General features: G+C 34.5%; 1 protein-coding gene across 7 annotated transcripts in view; it reads right to left on the bottom strand.

The window, feature by feature from the left end:
* pot (zona pellucida domain protein papillote) overlaps positions 1-15,603 on the bottom strand; it is a 222,220-nt gene extending 206,617 nt beyond the window's left edge. For 2 of the 7 annotated variants that reach the window (XM_073975236.1, XM_073975237.1), the window contains exons 1-2: positions 15,270-15,404; positions 4,276-4,514 (exon numbers count right to left, since the gene is read on the bottom strand). The gene's annotated coding sequence lies outside the window, so the exon portion shown is untranslated. Of the gene's footprint in view, positions 1-4,275; positions 4,515-4,694; positions 4,947-15,269 lie in introns of those variants that run through there. The other 5 variants (XM_073975231.1, XM_073975235.1, XM_073975233.1 and 2 more) reach the window with 5 other exon arrangements.
* Positions 15,604-17,375: the final 1,772 nt, after the last annotated feature.

Raw genomic sequence — 17,375 nt, 5'->3', positions numbered from 1 at the left:
AATTAGTTGTAGTTGAAAGATTTGTATAACTATTTAATGAGAAACTTTAAAGTTGGTATAGAAGTGACAGCATTTATGTGGAAATAATAAAGCCTTATTTTATTAGATAACCGAATTATTTAATAATAAGTTAAATCTTTTATAGTGTTCACTGTAAGGTCATGCGATATTACATGAGTAATGAAAATATGTTAATTTCAACTTTGTTGGTGGAGCGTCTTTTAACTAACATATCACCAGGATTTTTCCGAAAGCTTAATATTTCCATTGCCCTATTGTAAAGTAATCGGAACTTGTTATGAATTCCCCCTGTCATACAAGAAGGTTCTCTTAGGAAGACTACCTTTCTCGAAGGGAACAACTTTCTTCGAAACACATTATATTATTGTAAGTAGAACCACACGTAGTACCTTCGGTAAACATTTCAAAACGATCATTAAAGCGAGCTTAAGTGGAAATGTTGAACTTCTGTCATGATGTTTTATCTGCAGAAAATTTTAAAATGGGGAAATTTAGGCCAAACCTTGCTTTTTATAACTTTTAGACCATTATCCTAGGAAGTATGGACTTGCCCCGAAAAAACTGGGTCGTTGTAATAGAAGATCCGATACCTGTCTTCAAATTGCTCTGGTACGAAAAAAAAAAAAATAAATTTATGTGTGGGAGGTACCCGAAGGAGTGGACCGTCCATTTTCAAACCTAATCTTGACGTCCATAAGATTACGAAGATCAACTTTTAGACTGAACTGGTTGATCGGTTTGAGAGTTATCGTTCTCACCAGCCAGCCAGACGGACAGAGCTGAAAAGAACGGGTTTCGTGCATATACAGTGGTGACCAATACATTTGCATTGCATGTTTTAGAAAATGTTCTGCAAATATTTTTTTTGAAAGACAAATTAGGTATTTTTTGCTATTATTTATAATTCAATGCTTCAAGTATAAGAAAATAAAAAGTTTTGACCCAATATCCAACAAAAATTATGAAAAAAATTGAAAATACATAAAACGCCTTAAAATTTAATGGTCAATACATATGCAACTGAGCCACATATACTAAAACATTGATGGTAACTCTTGGGCGACACCGGTCTACGGAATGGGCATGAGCATGGGTGCAAGAGGCAGAAACATAGGAAATAATGGAAATTTCTTGACATTTAAGTTTTGGATTTAATAACATTCAGAGTCCAGATTGCAGTTATATCGTCTATTATCAAAAGTCAAAAAATATTTTAAAACATTTGCAACTCGAATGACTACTTCACTTTTTTTATAGTTCTGAGATAGAGATGGATTTGAAATACAGATATTTTTGTAGGTTGATTGTTTATTGGCTCCTTTTTAAAGTTCTAAAAAAGTAATTTGAAATAATTGCACTTGTTTTACAAAAATATACAAAACAAAGCTCAGACTCACGTTTGGTCCAACTCAAAACATTTGGATCTGAGAAAAGTTGATTCAAAATCTGAAGAAATTACTTTTGTTGCGATAATATATTTTGAGTTAAACCTTTTATTTATTATCTGGACACATCATAAAGGTATCCAGTTAACTAAACAAATTATTATATCCTTTTGAATTGTGTCTCCAAGGATAATTGTTAAATACTTAGCTTTTAATCGACACATAAACGTGTAGAGTAAATTTTAGGGTCCCGGGATCTCCGTTATTGATTTAGATCACTTAAGCTGATTGGGTCCGATAAAAAAATATATATTTTATACATATATAAGTTTATCGGCGGTATTATGCCAAAACACCCTCTTATACGACATCTATGTGTACATGGTGCGAATTCGACATGTTATATGTCCGGTTAGTTTTTATACCCTCAGCATTTATGCTAACGAGGGTATACACACTTTCATGCGGGCAAAATGTGCCTCACCGAAATAATGGTTTTAGACCCCAAGTATGTTTGGACGAAATGTGTTTCAGACAATTTCGAGTTGATTTAGCCATGTCCGTCCGTCTGTCTGGCTGGCTGGAGCGCACGATAACTCTCGAACGGATCAACCGATTCGGTCCAAAATTTACCCAAAAAAAAAAATGTTCGAAAAATTTGTTCGCACGATAACTGTTGAAGGGAGTAACCGATTTTGCCGATACCTTGTACATCGTGAAATTTCTACCAGACTTAGATGAGGTTCTAATATGGACTCAATCGGTCCACTCCTTCGGGTACTTTCCACACAAATTTTTGGATATGTTCAGTTTAGGACCTGCTCTCTAATCGCTTTGATTTCTATTGTAACAACTTGTATTTACTGTCCCCCATACGACGGTACAAGTTTCATCAGGGGCAAAATCATACTTCCTGAGAAAATAGCCTGAACGGTGCAAAAAAACCCTATGACAGCGTGTGTAGTGGTTGGAGCTCAAGATAAATCTCGAACGGATCTGCCAATTCGGTCCAAAATTTGGCCTTCGTAATATTTTGTCCAAACATAGTTTAAGTTCGAAGATAAACCATATCGGGCCACTCCTTCAGGTACCTCCCTCACAAAAGTTCAAAAATGTTCGGACAAATTGTACGCACGATAACTCTTCAAGGGGGTGACCGATTTGATCCATACTTTGTAAATCCTAATATATCTAGCAGATATAGATCAGGTTCGAATATGGACTATATTTGTCTACTCCTTCTCCCCAATATTTAAAAAATTTCACTAAAATGCTAGGACAATATCACAATGGGCAACCAATTTGGTCCAAACTTTGGATCTCATAATATTTTGTCAAAATTTAGTTTAACTTCTAAACTGGTCCATATCGGTCCTCCCTGAGGTTACCTCACCCACAAAAATTGAACAATTGTGTCTTTTTGCAGTTTATTCCTAATCCACATTTTTGTCGGCAAGTTCAAATGTTCAAAAAGGGCCACAAAATTCTGAAGAGACCCTAAATACATTCGATCCGTCCGTAGATGAAAGTTTTACTTCACATTGGCTGAGGGTATAACTCTGTCGGCAAAGCCGTCTGACACTTTTTTACTTGTTTTTGTTGACTTGAATTACGACGGCAAAATTTTTTCCACAATATTAAAAAAATGCCACTAAAATGATATGCAGGATTTTTTTGAACGGGGCAACCAATTTGTCCAAACTTTGGATTTCCTAATATATCGGTCCTCTCCTTTGGGTACCTTCCCCACAACAGTTCAACATTTGTGTCTAAGTTCAGTTTAGTTCCAAAACCCTTTCGATTATCATTCGACCTGGTGATCAAGTAAATTTTTTCAAGTCATATAACTCAGATATTGATTTAAGTTGACAACTCCAAAAATTAATATGAAAAATTTAGTTGTTCCTGCAAATTACTATTTTCCTAAAATTTGCCAATATTGGTACACCGGTATCGGAGGGTTTTGTATAGATTTATCAGTATTAAGCCTTTATTTTACATCTGTTCATGCCCTCTGAGAGATCTGTTAAAAATAAGCATCATTATTTGATTATTCCCTGCAGTAGATATAGTTGTACATTCACCTCCTTCCCATCTTATGGTGATTTTTTTAAGTATTGTACTGTTCTTATGTTAATTTTTCGACTGCGTTGGATCTACAATTTTCAGAAATAAAAATTGTTGCATATCTTGGATACAAATTTCGGACATTAACTTTTCCTTTTTTCAAAAAAATTAAAAATGTCTTGTTTTCGGCATACTTATCTGTCAAAATTAATCGTAGGCGGGATAAAATGTAAAATGATAGCTTTTTGTCCCCTTTTTCTGATTAAAAACAATATTATGCCAATTAGTACAAAAAACTCATCAAAAATAAAGTAATATATATTCGAACCACAGAGTTGCAAATGTTTTGAGCAGGATAAAACAAGTGATCCTCCGATATTTCACACATTTTTGTAACAAAAGTCTTGTAATCTTGTAAGTATGGTCAATAATGAATCTATTTACAAAAATAAATATATTTTAAAACACAACATGTCCCTAAAATAATTTAAATGTTATATAGGCAATTGAGTTGCAAATGTTTTGAGCAGCACGATACCTTAGTTTGCTTAAAGACTGAGGTATAAAAACAATTTATTCATTCATGACTACATCACGAATTGTTTGCAAATGTTAACTCATAAACACAGTATATGATTAGTTGTTGTCTAAAATCCAAACATTCGACAACTTTTCTTTTTCACTTTCCTAATACCCTTCGCATAATATTAAATACAATATAGAACAATGTTCCAATTTTTTCTTAAATTTACGATAAATTTTGGTGAAAATGTTTAAAAAAGTAACTTTTTTGTCTACTTACCACAATTATGTATACATTTAAACTTCCTAGTTTATGTGATGGTGATGGTGGGGGGTACGGGTATTAAGGTGTTGCTTGTTGGCTACTGCTCCAAGACGTCAAGTTGTCCAGCAAGAAAAAGTCTCCAAAATAAAACCGTATACACTTTCCCAATTTGCGTTATTTAAGTTTTTTTGTTTTTATTTTCTTTTTTTAGCCGTTGTTATTATTTCTCTCTTGCAACTTTTCTTTATACAACGCTACGAAGAAAAGGAAAATAAACAAAATGAAAAAAAAAAACACATTCACAACACCGCATAAAACAAAAAACAATATGTTTTAACTTTTTTCTCTTGGCCTGGCCAAAAGGTTTTAAAACTTGTTGATGATGATGATGATTATAGTGGCGGTTGGTCGGTTAGTTGGTTTGCTCTACTCACTGGCTGGCTGGCAGTTGATGTTGTTGATTTTGGTCTCAAATGCAATGAAAGCCAGCAGCACCAGCGGAACATAGCTCCCAAATTGCAAAGAAAGAGTGCTTAGTTTTCGGTATGTTTGTTTGTTGTTTACGGGTTTTTTCTTCTTTTATTTTTAAGGAAAAATTGTTGAATTAACAGAAGCAACAACAACTACAACAACATCATCGTCATCATCACAAACTGCATCAAACACCAACAACGACTATGTGTACTACTAGTTGTTTTATTGTTTAAGGTCTGGTTGGCTGGTTTGGCAACACGGCTTACATAGTTTATTTATTTATTTTTTGTTTTTATTACTTCAACGACGACGACAACGACATGTACAACGAAATACTCGCATTTAGCAAGTCAGAAAAATGTGATATATGTATGTACGTTGATATTGCAGAGCCACACATACAATTAACACAATTTAACAGAAAAAAGTAAGAAAATCCAACAAAAATGACTAAAACACGCAACCTAGATTACCTTGAGATTCGATTTAAAAATTTAAAATAAATAAAAGTTGTTTTCTTGCGTTTGTGTGCAAACGCCAAATAAAAAAATTAAGCAGCGACTTTATACAGATTTAAAGAAAATACTGAAATAAAAAGACGGAACATCCGTTTAATCTGATTATGTCAAAAACTTAAATGACATTTGCTTTTGATTTGCTGAGAACGGTTGTATCTTTTCAATATGAGGTATAGGACCGATACCGTTTGGTACGTTATATATACAATAACGGTGGACGTAAATGATTTGTTTTTGAGTTTGGGACTAGTATTTTATTATTCCTTCTTATGTACTTGAGCATATACCTATAAAACAATCGATTTACAGAATCGGCTAAAAGTCATATAAAGGGTGTTTAGAAATACTACGAGTATGTGTTCAAATCTATTTTGCTATTTTGCCCTGCAACAACTAATGGCATCTTTACTTGTTTAACTGAAATACCAGCACGAAGTTCTAAAAATGTCTAAGAATAAAACTTAAAATGTGTCCCTTGTCCTTATAGACCCATTTTGGGTTCATATTGCAGATAGGTTACCGCCGTAATTTCCCTACCTTGATTGTTTCGAATGTAATTTAATTTGCCAAACAATGATGTTCAGCAAAAAGAAACTAACAGTTTGATTTGGCTCATATGTATGTATATGTATGCAATAGGAATTAATAATATTCACTTCGACCGTCCACTACTACCTTATTTCAAATATTAACTTTTGTTTATATTTAACAAATAACTTGTTACGAAAATTTCTGAAAAAGCCAAACCCCCTTTTGTATTGGTTTTCTTTCTCACTATGATTTGCATAAACAAGTTTTGGCTTGCTTACAAATTCCGGATGTTAACAAAATCGTAGCCAAGTATATGGAGCGTAACAACAGTAATCAATCATTATTAAACTTTTGAAACTTTACAGTATTGGAGAAATAACATTTAATCATAGCATACGTCTTTCGCATTAAAGTAAGGAAAACATTGACCCGGAAACACACCATAGATCAACTGTAGACTCTGAAGAGAACCTCATTAAACGAGGTTTCAGAAAAGGCGGCAGTAATATGACCTATTAAATGTTCTTCAGAACAAGTAAAAATGTATCAGTCGGCTTTGCCGACAGATATATACCCTCATCCGGTGTGGATTGCAATGCTTTTTTCCAAAGAAAAAAAACGTATGTATTTAGGGGGGTTTTCAAAATTTTGGTCGTATGAACCGACAAAAGTATGGACAGGATTAAATCTCAAGAATTTGCGGGGATATCGATAGATAGCTTTTATATCACACTAGCCTACGAAAAACACAATATCGCTGTAAACAGGGTCACTATGAAAACCTTCGTTAAATATGACCAAAGGATCCTCGAACAGACCATTAACCACACAAAAATGTTGAACATTTGTGTGGGTGGAACTACAAGGATTGGACTGACATGGCCCAAATTTAAACATAAACTATGTTTCAACAATATGTAGAGGTCCAAAGTCCAAATCGGTTGCAACGTCTTTATGAAATCGCACGTACCATTTTAGCGAATATTTTCGAACTTTTGTGGGGGAGGTATCGGAAAGAGTGGACCTATAAGCACCACCTTCGAATTTCATCTAATATTCGAAGAAAATTTACAATATCCAAACTGTGGACGAACACAGTATTCGGTTCGAGCTCTCACCTACATACATATGGTTCCATAGGGGGTTTTTACAACTTTTGGACTATTTTCTCAAGAAGTATGAACTTGTCCCAGAAAAAACTTTTACTGTCGTAATTGAGGCAGCGAATGTTGCTTCAACAAAAAACTAAAGTGATTCGAGATCAGGTCTTAAAGTTAATTTATCCAAAATTTTGTGTGGGAGGTACCCGAAGGAGTGGACAAATATAGTCCATATTCGAACTTGATCTATATGTGGTGGATATATAAGGATGTGTAAAGTATGGACCAAATCGGTCACTCCCATCAAGAGTTATCGTGCGCACAATTTCCGAACATTTTTGTACTTTTGTGGGGGAGGTACCTGAATGAGTGGTCCGATGTGGCTTATCTTCGAACTTAAACTAAAATTGCACAAATATTACGAAGGCCACATTTTGGACCGAATCTGCAGATCCGTTCGAGATTTATCTTGCGCTCCAAGCACTAGACACGGTGTCATAGGGGTTTTTTGTACCTTTCAGGGTATTTTCTCAGGAAGTATGATTTTGCCTCTGATATGGGGGCAGTGAATACAAGTTGCTACAACAAAAATCAAAGCGATTCGAGAGCAGGTTATAAACAGAACTTTTCCTAAATTTTGTGTAGGAGGTACCCGTAGGAGTGGACCAATTGTGTCCATATTGGAAAATCATATAAATCTGGTAGAAATTTCACGATGTGCAAAGAATGGACCAAATCGGTTTATTCCTTCAAGAGTTATCGTGCGCACAAATTTCCGAACTTTAGTGGGGGAGGTGCCGGAAGGTGTAGACCGATATAACCCATCTTCGAACTTAAACTAAGTTTGGACAAAATATTACGAAAGCCAAATTTTGGACCGAATCGGTTGATCCGTTCGAGAGTTATCGTGCGATCCAGCCAGGCAGATAGACAGACGTACGGACGGACATGGCTAAATCAACTCCAAATTGTCGGAAACACATTTCGTCAAAATATACTTTGGGTCTAAAACCATTATTTCGATGAGGCACATTTTGCCCGTATGAAAGTGTATATACCCTCGTTAGCATAAATGCTGAGGGTATAAAAAGGTGCAAATGTAAATAAAAATGCAAAATCTAAATATACATAAAGTAAAATCCCCCGCAAAAATTTAGAAGCCACATGAGCCGAATAACCTTTTTCAACACTGAAAATGCAAACTTCTAGTAGGGTTTTGTCCTGTCAGATCCAGTTCAGATTTTATGGGCTCATCTAAACCGGGCTAAAACTACAGTTTTTGCATTTATTGGGCCTTTATCTCAGAAATTATTAAGAATTTAGCCTTGCTGTCTTTGGCAATATTGTAGCCCTAAACTGTATATCTTATCTTTCAAACAGACCACATAAGAAAACGCCATCTAGGGCATTAAAATCGATAAAATACAGAAAATTTTACATAATTGCTGAAATTTTGGTCAGTATCAGCTAAACTATTGCGAGTTGAACCAAGTAACTCTTTGCAAAAATATTCCAAATAAAGTTCTCGGCAATTTTTCAGAACATTCTGAAAGTCCAAAAAGCTTACTTCATGTTGTTTCAGCGGTATTTTGCATCACAGTTCACACCAACAGTTTATTCTCGCACTTCGGATTTCACCACATTATTGACATATTTATTAAAATGTCGTTGAAAAATATACTGAAAACAATATGATAAATGCATTTTACAACAATGATATGTTCGGAAGAGTTGTGTATTGCATTCCAGCAAATATTTTTCCAAAAGAAAACAAATTAAGAAAAAAATTAACGGTTTTGGAGATATGGTATACAAATGTATACAAATTATGGAAATTTTCGTGATTTTATAGAATTTGAAGCAATAAACGTTGTTTTTTGGGTTCATTAATTTTACAAATATTTTATTATTGCCCTTATTTACAAATTTGCTTCAGAGGAGAGATGAAGATTCACATAGGTTTCAGAGATATAGCCCAGAATTGCTTTAAAAAGACAATATTTAACCATGTTTAGATGGGGCCATAAAATCGAAGGTGGATCTGACACAACAAAACTCAACTAGGGGTTTTGTCGTTTGGATTTGTACTTTCAAAAAAATATCAGCTCAAATTGATTACCTTAAAAATCTTGCACAGTGTAATCCATTTTCAAATTCTGCATTATGAGTGAGTAGGTTGATTTGTATGCAGTTACGGATACTAAAAAGTACTATATCAATCCGTTATTTGATAATGGGAGTTTTTGCTGGGATTTGCTTTAAAAAACTTTGGGGATAAAATCAAATACATACGAATCTTCAGGCGTCCAGCAGCTAGGCTCTACTGAGGAAGTTAAAAAATGGTTAAAAGAGACACCGTTCTGTAGAAATAAATAGCTATTCTCGGAAACGATAGCAGATAAATGTGTTCATTGTTTTTTCGAAGTTTTGACATTCGCTTACAAAGCACACTAAGGTTTCCGGTTAATGAAACTTTCTTTTATATTGTTACTTAAAATTTCAAATCCACTAAATTTGGAATTTCACTAAAATTTTGTACCTTAGACAAATATCCTACGTTTAAGAATAGTTTTAATAAATTACAGAAACGTTTACACAAAGTAAGCTATTATATTTTTCCCAGGTACTAAATATTAGTGAAATTCCAAATTTAGTGGAATTTAACTTTTCAGGAACAAAGTTTCACTAACCGGAAGGCTTACAGTGTACGCGAATGTCAAAACTACGATAGAAATACTTATATTTGGATTTTTCTCATCTGTGAACATTATTGTTTCAGAATCCGCTAAAACCTCCTAGGTGCAAGCGATTTTCATTATTTACCCAAATTATAAACAAATCTAAATCTGCGGCAGGCTAGTAGGCAAATACCTATAAAGTCCATGTGGAAGAAATAAAGCAAAAAAGATTATTTTTTTGCTATCGAATCGTGACAATATATTTAAGCATATAGTTGCTAATTTCATCAGAACAACTTGATGTTATTATTATTTTTATAAATAATTCAATTTGACCATAATGATAATATCGAAAGCTTTTTCATGTGAACAATAAAACATGTACATAAATACTTATTTGGGGCCTAAAGACCCGACTGCGCCCATTTTTTTAAATATGTTATATCTCTAAAACAAGTTAGCCGATTTTCCAAAAAACTTCAGAGAATGTACCGGGATGATCCTGGTGAAAATAGACAATAAATATTTTTTTTAATTTCGGTGGGGCCCTATTTTTTAAAAACGCTACTTTCTGATAAACTTATGAGCGTATCGTATAGAAAATAGCTTTGCGAGGCAACGGTGGTTGAATTTGCGACCTTAGCTAGTTATTTAGAAACTAAAAACCCGACCACGCCCACTTTTTTAAATATGTTATATCTCTAAAACTACTGAACTGATTTTTCTGAAATTTTCAGAGAATGCACAGGGATGACCCCGTGGTGAAAATAGGCTACATATTTCGTTGAATTTCGGAGGGGCCGGAGTACCTCCACTAGGCTTTATTAAAAAAAACGCATTTTTTGTATATCATGCGAACGTATCGGTTTGAAAATGAATATACAATGGTGATTGTGTCTCTCACCCTAGACCCTTCTTTGGGATCTAAAAGGTCCAACCATGCCTTTTTTATACCCTCAGAATTTATGCTAACGAGGGTGTATACACTTTCATACGGGCAAATGTGCCTCATCGAAATAATGGTTTTAGACCCCAAGTATGTTTGCACGAAATGTGTTTCAGACGATTTGGAGTTGATTTAGCCATTTCCGTCCGTCTGTCTGTCTGACAACCGATTCGGTTCAGAATGTGGCTTTCGTAATATTTTGCCCAAAACTTAGTTTAAGTTCCAAGATGGGTTATATCGGTCCACCCCTTCCGGTACCTCCCCCACAAAAGTTCGAAAATGTTCGGAAAATTCGTGCGCACGATAACTCTTGAAAGGAGTAACCGATTTGGCCCACACTTTGTACATCGTGAAAGTTCTACCAGACTTAGATGAAGATTAAATATGGACTCAATCGGTCCACTCCTTCGGGTACCTCCCACACAAAATTTCGGAAAAGTTCAGTTAAGGACCTGCTCTCGAATCGCTTTGATTTTTGTTGTAGTAACTTGTATTCGCTGTCCCTCCATACGACGGTATAAGTTTCCTAAGGGGCAAGTCCATACTTCCTGAGAAAATAGCCTGAAAGGTGCAAAAAAACCCTATGACACCGTGCGTTGGAGCGCAAGATAAATCTCGAACGGATCTGCCAATTCGGTCCAAAATTTGGCCTTCGTAATATTTTGTCCAAACATAGTTTAAGTTCGAAGATAAACCATGTCGGTCCACTCCTTCAGGTACCTCCCTCACAAAAATTCAAAAATCTTCGAAAAAAATATGCGTACGATAACTCTTAAAGGGAGTGACTAGTAACAGATACTCTCCACATCCTAATACATCTGCAGATATAGATCAGGTTCGAATATGGACTATATTTGTCCACTGCTTTGTGTACCTCCCACACAAAATTTCGTATAAGTTCACTTTAAGACGTGCTCTCGAATCACTTTGGCTTTTGTTGAAGCGATTTGCATTCGCTACCTCCATTACGACGTTAAAAGTTTTTTCAGGAGCAGGTCCATATTTCTTGGGAAAACATCCCGAAAGTTGTAAAAAGCCCTATGTTACCATATGCCCTATGTTGTATGTGGCTCTCGAACTGTTCTACCGATTTGGTGCAACAATTGGTCTTCGTCATATTTTCTTCAAACTTAGTTTCATGGGGCAAAACCGGTCCCCAACTTCCGGTACTTCTCCCCAATATTTAAAAAATGTTACTAAAATGTTAGGACGATATCACTTGAACGGTGCAACCAATTTGGTCCAAACTTTGGATCTCCTAATATTTTGTCAAAATTTAGTTTAACTTCTAAAATGGCCCATATTGGTCCTACAACCTTACCCACACCATCATCAATAGGCTTCTATCTCTGTGAGAAAATTTCTTGATGATCCGATCAAAATTCCGACCTGTAGTGTTATTGCAGAAAAAGTGGAAAAAAGGATGCATTAACGACTATTGCGATATCTCTATTATTTGACTACCTACGCCAACCTACTTTCTTAGTCTGGCTTTGCTTTTAGAAGGTCCCCAACCAAAGGTGTGATATCCGTCATTATTATTTAAATCGCAAATATGAGAAGTTGGGTTTTATTAGCGACTATTGCGATATCTACGACAACGTACGTTACATTGTTGTAAAGGTGATATTTTATATATATTGACTTTTTCTCCAAATAAAGTTTTTGCTCATTCCGACCCCTAAATATTATCCGACCATCATCAAAATCAATAGGCTTCTTCCTCTGTGAGACCCTCATTAACCCTCGAAATTTCGTGACGATCCGATCAAAATTGAGCCCAGTAGTGTGATTTCCAAAAAAAATGGAAAAATGGGATGTATTATCGAATATTGCGATATCTCCGTTATTTGGTCACCTACGCCGACCTAGTTTGCATCATTGTAAAGATGGGATATTCTACTTTCATACTTTCTTTGCTTTGGGAAAGTCCCCAGCCAAAGCTGTGATATTCGTCATTATAACTAAAATCGCAAACATGAAAATGTGGGGTTTATTTGCGACTATTGTGATATCTTCGTTTTTTGATCACCTACAAGAACCTACTTTACATCATTAGAAAGGTGATATTTTCTACTTTCATTGTCAGGTTTTGCTTTTGGTATACCCCATACAGAAGCTGAGATATTCGCTTTGGAAAAAAAGTTGTCTTTTTATCCACATAAGTTTTTTGCCCATTCCGACCCCTAAATATTATCCGACCATCACCAAAATCAATAGGCTTCTTTCCCTCCGGGACCCCCATCAACACCCAAAACTTCGTGACGATCCGATCAAAATTGCGACATGTAGCGTGATTACAAAGTTTAGATGGACAGACGGACAGACGGACGGACACACATAGCCAGATCGACTCAGCTCGTCGAGACATTCATTTTGGTATATATAAGTATGGGTCTACGACCATTATTTCGATGCGTTACAAACTTTTTGGCCGAAACCAACTTATAATACCCTCCCCACATAGTGGTGTAGGGTATAATTAAAATTATTATCTTACAGAAATTGCTAGAAGTTGGTTTTTGGTCTCCGTTGGGGTACCAAATATTTTTGCAATGAATTGTACGTTTCCTTGAGCTGCACTTCCCCGATTTTAGAAGTTATGAAAGTCTTTGCTTCATTATCCAACCGAAATACCTGAAATTTGGTACTTAGTGTTCGTTGGTGGTATATACGGTACAGCTCTACGTTTTGTTATAGAATAATATCGCTCGATTTTGATATAAAAATTGTCAGCCAATTTTTGGTGGAGGATTTGCAAACTTCGATTCGGGCGATCTTAATGCCATGCTTACATGCTTTGTTTTGTTTTTTTTTTTTTTTTTTTAAGAAAAATAAATAATTTGTGATCCTAAAACTTCTGGATGCGACCGGTGCATGCATTGTTTTCAACATTTTTGGCCAATGTTATTGTATACAAATAAAATCTTTTCTGACATCAGCCGTCAAGTTTTACGTTGATGCCTTTGCAAACAAAATTATTTTAAGATATAAAAAAAATCAGTTTCTTATTCTTATTTCAGAGAAGCCCAAACATGTTCCAAGTATTTAAAAATACTCATGTGGCGAAATGTGAGCTTTTTTCAATAAATAATTTCCATATCTATTATAAACCAAAATATATATTGAAAAAAATATTTAAAACAGGGGCCGGCCATTGCATATACCAAATTCTATTACAGAATATACCTATTCAAAATTAATCGGTTCCGTTATTCATAAAAACAATAAAAAGACAACTGGTTAATTACTACAAAATTTGTTTAAAATTTGGCCAGCAAGTAGCAAATAGATTATATAACCATATATCAGCGTTAAAATAATATTCAGTTATACAAGAAATTTTGGTAATCTGGACAAGACAAGGGAAAAATGTCAATAACTAAAACACCCCAGACTATTTTGCGTTTTCACTGGCAGTGTATTTGCGGTATAGAAAACTACAAAAAAAATTATTATGGAATGGAGAATACAAATACAAAAAATACCTCGTAGTTATTCATTCAATATTAATTGAAAACGACAAATGAACATATCAACAATAGTCGAACACATCTATTATGTTAACAACATATTATTAACAATTTCGTGCTTTAATGGTGTTTCGTAATAGCTCAGCTTTAAACAAACTTCCAAGCAATATAATGTATTTATTTCTTTAATGATTTTATTTGTTTAAAACAAAATCATTTCTTTTGTATTTCTTAATAATTAATTGCGCGAATTGTTAACGTTTTTATATTGTTTTTTTTTTTTTTTTTTTGAAGATTCAATGTGTCTCAATTTTAGTTGTACAGCTTGCTATCATTTATCATTTTCATTCATTACTAGTCAGCCTTAATCGTTGTAATACTAAACTAAAAACTTAATTGGCAAATAAATTAGTTTACACCAAAAAATTTCTTGGCTTGGCTTATTTAAAGTTATATTTCTTTTGGATTTTAAGCCATAACTAATTATGTATTATTCAATTTGTTGTCATCTGTCGATGGATATGTGGGTTTCTTCTTAATGATGATGGCGATGATCTTGACGTTGACTATGATGTTGTTGCTCTTTATGACTCTTTAGGTTTTTTTGGAACACAACTAAATTTGCGTTGGCTTTATGACCTTCATTGCTAAAAACTGTTAAGACTTTGAAATACGGTTGTTTTTTAATAATATTTTTTTATCTTCCATTATACATAATTTTGTTTTCAACTGCCAGTTTAAATTTTATTTGAAATTTTTGTATTATTTTGTAAAAATTGTGCACATTTTAAAATGTATTTATAAATTTTTATCACATATTTTGCATTGGTATTTGTTTCTTCTTTTTCTACATTTGACCACCACATTCACAGTTAACGTAAAAGCTTTGAAAACATTAGATCAGCTTTATATTTGCGATTTTTCTGTGTTATTTTTTTTTTCTTTATTAAACTCGTTTCTGTTTTGTTGTTAGTTGTTTGCTGCTTGGCAATGTTGCTTTTAATTATATAAACATTCACTGAGATTCACTGTTATTTGGTTACTTTTACTGTGTATATACTTAGTAAATATGTGTGTGGCTGGTTACTGGTATATTTTGTCATTAATTTTATTTTATTATTTGAATTTGTTTTGCAAATCGCACACTACTTTCTCATTATTAACAGCCAATCATTAAAAAAAACTTGATCGATTTTTCTTGAAGATCTTAGAAGCACAATACACGCACCAACGCGCCTTATAATCGCTCACTCTTTACAAACCATAAATTTGAAATCACGTTAAATTACCTTTGCCGTAACGTTACCCGTTCTATTCAGTTACCATCTCACGACTAAACCACACTCAAAACTTTTGTTTTAGCCAACACCATCAACCTCAACATCAGCCAGCATTCATTCATTTGCAATCGCTTTGGCATACCTGGTGGCTAAGTTGCTAGCTGGTTTCTGCTCTGCTCCACGGCAGAAAGCCAGCTTTCTGACTTTGGTGGTAGAGCGTGTAAATTGTGTTGCCTTATTGCTTGGGTGTTGCGACGCCAGCGCAACTCATGCTGCCGCTTACTGCCCTCACAGGAGGCATTGTGGCTTATTGTGTTTTACCACAGTTAGCAAATGTTGTTATAAGCTTAAGTTTATCTACTCTAATAAAAATAATTTTAGCCAAGTGATCAGTCTCATTATTTGCTCTCAGCTTCAAATCAGAGATGGATAAATTTTATGAATTTTATAAACAATTCTACACTTTTTAAAATTTTTTAAGATTATTTTTCCATTTCCATAATTCTGTAACTCTTAAACGGATGGAAAAAAACAAAACATATTATAATTTATATGTTTTGTTTTTTTTTTTTTTTTGACAGGTGACATCTTAAGTTTTCCGTCAATTAAAACTGCATTAAAATCACAGAGTTCTGAGAAAATTAAGGTAAAAAAATAGTTTACGAAAAATATATTCCTTTCTTCAGAAATTTTCACAAATCACGTATTTCTCCCACATATTTCAATATTTTGAACAATGTTTTCGGTGTTTATAGTTTCGATATGTTTACTATCAAATTCCATATATACATATAACACATATAATTGTTGCACAAACATCCCAAAAGGGACAAGAAAGACTTCTCTCATATCAATGTGTGCACCCTGTGTACTGTTTATCGCCGAGTCCGAATGGCGTGTCTTTTGACACCACTTGTAGAGAAGTTTTACATGGCTGAAATACTCTAGAAATGTCGCCTATATTACTGAGGGGTAATTTGCCACCGTTGAAAATTGTATGTTGCCTTGGCTGGGAATCAAACTGCTGAACTTCTGAGTGCAAGGCGGGTGCACATACCATTGCATCACGGTGGCACCCAAATTCCATATATAGAAACCGGTAATCACAAAAAATTGTGGTTTTTTTAGGAAGAAAATTGAATTCTGAACCACTATGCGACGTACACAAAATGCGTGAAAAAATTGTGTTTTTGGTTACGTCACACAGTATTACATCTCCTTTGTAACTTACTTTCTTACATATGTATATGGCCATCCACAGAAAATCTGTCCTACAAGCCGAACTAAGAGCAGATCCCTACTCCTCTTTATCTGTTTCTCTTCTTTCCTAATTTGTTGAGGTAAAAACAGCTTTAAACTGGCTCAAGAATATTAATTCCGCAGAAGCCGATGGCTTACCAAAAATTCTGTTTATGATTGTATTTGGTGGTTAACACTATCTGATTGTAGGGGATTCTATGTTCCGCCACAAGAAAGGAAGTAAGAGTGTGTTCATATTATAGGGCCATTAGTTTGCTCCCTATTGCCTGTAAGATATGTCTGGAATATTGTGTGAATGACTAAAGGTCCTTAGAAATTACATTCCAGCGCTGCATGAGCTATTTCAGTTCTTGATTTCCTCAGCGTATGTCCTATCGTTGGAGAGTTTCTTTACCAATAGGTTTTTGCTGGGTAACGTGTAGTAAGTTATTATTTGATATTGTGCGGGTCCGCCATATACCAAGTATGCGTCGCAAACATCTGTTTATGAAGGTTTGCATGTTCGTAGTAATCGATTTGGTGACATGCCAAGTTTCGCAACCATATAACAACACTTAATTAGACTTAGATATACGTGCCTTTCGTATCCTGTTTTCCACATCAACTCTTGTACCTCCATGATTCGTAAGTATACTGCCTAGATATTCAAATTTGTCGATGCTCTTTATGGCCTCATTGTTTCTATAAATTTTTCAATGTTTATTTTTAGTCCTGCTTTCTCAGCCTCTGCGACAATATTATTCAGTTTATTTTACATGTCGGAGCGATTGTTTGTTACAAGGACTATGTCATATGCTTAAGCTAATTCGCCTAGTTTATCATGTAGGGTCCATTTAATTCCATAATGATGTTGAT

This window comes from Musca autumnalis, unplaced genomic scaffold, assembly GCF_047663935.1.
Source record: "Musca autumnalis isolate F117 unplaced genomic scaffold, ASM4766393v1 scaffold_3, whole genome shotgun sequence".
NCBI lineage: Eukaryota > Metazoa > Arthropoda > Insecta > Diptera > Muscidae > Musca > Musca autumnalis.
Note: the sequence above shows the minus strand (reverse complement) of the source record. Positions and strands in the feature narration are given on the sequence as shown.